The sequence below is a fragment of the Buceros rhinoceros genome, unplaced genomic scaffold, assembly GCF_000710305.1.
Source record: "Buceros rhinoceros silvestris isolate BGI_N320 unplaced genomic scaffold, ASM71030v1 scaffold6146, whole genome shotgun sequence".
Taxonomy (NCBI): domain Eukaryota; kingdom Metazoa; phylum Chordata; class Aves; order Bucerotiformes; family Bucerotidae; genus Buceros; species Buceros rhinoceros.
The window spans coordinates 17,396-22,451 of record NW_010415721.1 but is presented as its reverse complement, the minus strand read 5'-3'; positions in this window follow the sequence as shown (position 1 = coordinate 22,451).

The following is a 5,056-nucleotide window of genomic DNA, read 5'->3' as shown; positions in this document are numbered from 1 at the left end:
GTATACAGACACACACTCGCTGTTTCCAGGAACTAACTATGGGCCTGGACTTACATATTTAAAAATCTGACAATAGCATTGGCAGGATACAGAGGTACCGAGTTTATACAAAATTAGTAGAGCCTGAATTAAAAGATAAGGCGGCCTGGCAAATGGACCAATACTTTAACATTCTACTGCACCAGCAGAAGTATCTTCTTCCCTGTAACTACTTTTTTTTCCTAATAACATTAGGAGAGTTACACGAGATACTACCTTATCAATAAATTGATAGTGTATGGATCAGTTCAATACTATTTGTTAAGAACTGTACTTAAGTGGAAAGATTCTTTTCCAGGTAAAGTGAGCAGAACCTTTAATTCCCCTACAAAAGAAAACTTAACAATATTACTAAACTATGAACCAATATTTTCAGTTGCATACAAGAATTTTCTCAACAAATTAAATTTGCTTCTAATAGTCATTCAAGTAGCCTTAACAGGACTAAACCACTATTTTTCTTTTCTGCTATGTCTCTTCTCTAATAGGTTCAAACATTATTACCCAGCCTACAGATTTCCAAGTGAAGACTCTGAAATACAATGGAAATTTATGCTGAGTCCTGGTTTTTTGAGGACACAAGGAGAAATAGTGGAATTATTACTTGAGTAACTAGGAAAATAAGTTAAGCTGGCAACATACCACAATGGTTGGGGAGAAACACTGAAAGCATTCTCAGACAGCAGAACTGTACAACGACTGCTCATTTCAGCACCTGTACATCACCGTGTAAGGTAGAAGAGACAGATTCTCATTATCTGAGCCCGGTTATGCTAAAACGTGACAGTGCCTATATTAGAAGCCTAATCAGTTCAATACGCCAGATTCAAACGGATTTGCTGAATGTCCCCTCAACTCAGGTAATCAGGAACTATTATTGTAATGTCACTTAGTCTTGATTACTACAAGCGCACTGAAAATATGATCATCTTCCTCTTGGTTTGACCTGTCATCTGTACTTCTTGAATTCCTGTCTCCCATATCTTAATAAAAACCTCACTGTCCTTCTACTTGAAGTCGTATGTAAATGTTCTGTCTTATATTTCTCATCACATTATTTCTATCTTATTCCTTCCTCTTTTCTCATGTCTCTCTAATGTTTCCTGTTTTACTGCCTTCTGGAGTTTTACTTTTGACTTACACTCTCCCTTGTGTTTGCCATCACAATTAACATAAACCACAGTCACAAATTCGGACAGAAGTTGCAGAAAAACACAATTGCCCCTGTCAAAAGTGTTCCCCACCTGTACTGAGAGATCACATGCAGATTCTACGGAGAAATTTCTTTGCTGTGCAGTAAGAAGCAGAACAGAAGCCAGAGCAGATGAAATACAGGCAAACAGTGTAACCTTTAATAGGTGCAGTACCGTTAGACTTACACACATCTGTTAGAAATGGCCTCTGGTTTGTGAGGTTCTGTTAGAATGAGTATTCCAGAGGTTTCAGTAAAATGATGCCTTTTAATTTAATGTTCTTGATCAATGTAAACATATTTTAAATTGCACAGTTACGTTCTAGTTTAAGCATTGCATGTCAGTATTAGCCATGACATTTACACTGGGAACTTCACAATTATGAGAGTTGTTAAAAAATTACACCGAAAAGGTGCTTCTATACTTAATCTAGCCATGAAATTCATATGAGCATCTTAACGAAATCAATACCAAGTATTCTATATATGTAGTAAACCAGCTGAAGCCTGAAAATATTAGTCTTTGACATGATATTTACACCTTAAGGGTCACTGTATTTTGCACATGCAGACAACTCAGTCGCTTGGATCTGTGACATTATTTGCAATGCTTTGATGGCAGCCCTAAAATTTGCTGTTCTAAATAATATTCCATCAGGAAGCTGTCATTAATCTAAAAGCTAATGCTTCTAGCAACAGATGCAAAGACATAACAAATTAATGTAAGGCAGAGGGGAATAGTTTTGCTAAAGTGCTTTCTTCCTTTTAAATCTTCAGAAGTGATTTCATGGTGTAGCAGCTTCTCACGCATTCTAGCTACACAGAAGTCCATTTGCTGGAGTCCAACCATGCTGTTTTGGTTGTCCTTCAAGCAAAAAATCTAAGAGGTCTCCAAAGCCTGGTCAGAACATATTTCAAGGAAGAGATAGTTCCTTGTGTATTGAGCTCCAGTTATCACTCTGACATGTTTGAAAGAAACCATCGAACTTTACTCATCACGTCCTTAAACAGCCCTAACCACGAGCAGCAGACAATTTTTAATATGCAGTGTATAAGGCATAGCTGATAAAGAACAAATCATATGCAGCAGCCAAGATTTTTAACTTCTAGTAAACCCAAGATGCTATCTATAAAGGCAAGGAAAATATTCTAAATAGGACAAGCAGCAAATAAATTTGCAAGCCTACTGGGGCATGGTAAATTTATGGATATTTGCAAAATGTTTATCTTCAGGTAAAAATTAAAGCTAAATCTTCTCACCAAAGGAAAAGAAAAAGAAAAAAAAAAGCCTTAGGAAACAACACTTTTGTCACAACAGTCAGATAAAAAGTAGCAAGGGCACACTCTCCTCTTAACTGTGCAAAGCTGAGATGCCACTCATCAGTCCCAGGATTTCCTCAGTGACCATTTCACAGTGAAGCAAGTTAATGTAGCTGATTTTTTTGCCTCTAAGTACACAGGAAAACTCACACTCCTATCCGCTGGTTTCACTGTGAGGTGTCTGTTAGTAGTAAGCAGTCCTGTAGTGGCAACTTTTTAAATTGACATGAGCCCCATAAAAAGAAACACAAGTGACATTCTGATTCAATGGCAGAAGTCTCTTAATCAGTCCATCTTGATGGTACCACTATTTTGCTTAAACATAGGAGATGCAAAGGCTGTGGCAAGACAGGCAACTGCCAAATAAAAGTAATTTAAAGCAAAAGGTGTGATTTAACAAAGAACAGCGTGGTATGATATCACCAAAACTACAAGATTGTACATTCATTATACACGTACACAGTTTGGCTTACCCTCCTTTTTGTGATTGCTCACTACACTAAAGTGTAATCAGTGGAGAAGAAAAGGCAGCAAGCATTGTACTTCAATGCCTGCAAAGTTAGAAGAGCGCAAGAAGAAAGTTTTGTGGTGACTAGCCTTTTGAAAGCCAAGAAAATACAGTGTATGTTGCTAGAATCACAAGTTGCAAGTGCTTGCTTTATTTTTTTTTAAAAATATATTGTTTTTCATGTTACAATCATCATGACATGAAACACTGCCAACCTCTAAAAATATTCACAAGCGCATTTTTAAATCACAGCTTTAGTTAGCTAGAAACAGTAGCTTTTTTATGGATTTATGATCTAAATTTCAACTTAAAATTGCTAAACAGAAACATCTGAAACAGAGGCTGAAGATGAGGTCATGCATGCTCCCTGCAAGTACTCCTGGAGATCTCACAACAAGCCAATAGTCTAAACTATTCCCTTGAACTTGATGATCACAGTGTGCTTCAAGAAACACAAGCCGTGACATGGTTTTATACAGATCAATTGGAAAATGAACTGCAGCGTCACAGCGTTGCTTGATGTGAAATGTTACTATGCAGTTAAGTACCAGATCAGCCCTTCTCCTAAGCTAAATCTGTGAAGAGCCTGTGACCTGTGCATTCCTGGGGCTCTTCTTGGGCTAGGATCAAAGCTTAGATACGTAAATACAGGTGGAAAGCAGCTATCATCCTGCAGCTCCCGAACAAGCGCTCCCCTCCCCAGCCTCCATCGCCAAACAATAAAAAGGAAAAATGACTCATCAGTTAGAGGTTATAACTTTTTCTCTGATCCATGAATGGTAACAACTAACAAAGTCCTTTGAGGCTTGCCTATGGGCTCAGTGAGAGTAGCTGAGAGCACTGGGACACAGTTATTTCCCTCACTGCAGCTAACCAAAGGTCATTTTCCAATTGATTTGTATAAAACCATGTCATGGCTTGTGTTTCTTGAAGCACACTGTGATCATCAAGTTCAAGATCATCAGGATTCACACAATCTGAAAACACCCAGTGCTCTCAGACTGCTTGAATCACTGGTACTAGCAGGACTGACAGAAGTTCTGTTTCTTTTGAGTCTTACTTCCTCCCTGAGGTTACGCTCAGAAACAGGACCTTTGCTGCAGTAAGAGGTACAAGAACAGTTCAGTGTTTATTTTAAAGAGAAAATGTGTTTTAGATTTTTAAAATAATGTTTTGTGATAAGCATGAAAAACGGACTAACCACCACTTCAGCTAAAATATAAGGCTCCATAGTTATTACCTATCAGTATTATATATAGCTAAAGGACAGTGGAATCCATTAGTCATTCAGTAATTATGGAAAACAGCATCAAACTTCAGTCTTCTATTTGAAAGCAAGGTCAAAATTAAAAAAAAATTACAGTAATTGCTACCATGCATCATCTTGGCTGTCATTTTATTTTCACGCTGGATGCAAGAAAGCTCAAGCATTAGGTCAAACTGTTGAACTAGCAGTTAATCAACCTTCAACACTAGTTGAAAAAGAAAATTATAATGTAGATAAATTACAAAAATGCATATAGGGATTAAAAAATGGCAGTTTTTACTGTTTAGATTTGAAGACATAGGAATTAATGTATTGAAATTATTTTTCCAGATAAAAATAATTTTTACTAAGAATATGAAGGAGTAGAAATCTGGAAGAAGAACAGCGAGTCTCAGAAGATTAATTGCTTATTAACATAGGGAAAGGAATAAACAGGAAAGGCAAATCTAGAAAAGGGGACACTGAGTTCGCTGTTTCCCAACTCTGCAGAAACATCTTACTTGGAAACTCCCAGTCTACCTGTATTTTAAAGACTAGTTTACCTCTAAGTATCACCAGAGAAAAATTCTTAAAGAAAACTCAAATATATTCTTAGAAGTTATTAAAAACAGGCACAAACCAATAGTTTAAAGTTAAATTTTTTCCAAGAAATGCAATTCTTTCACCTGGGTCCTACTTCTGCTTTTTTCTTCAGTTATATACACAGAAAAGTTAACATCACCAACCCCCC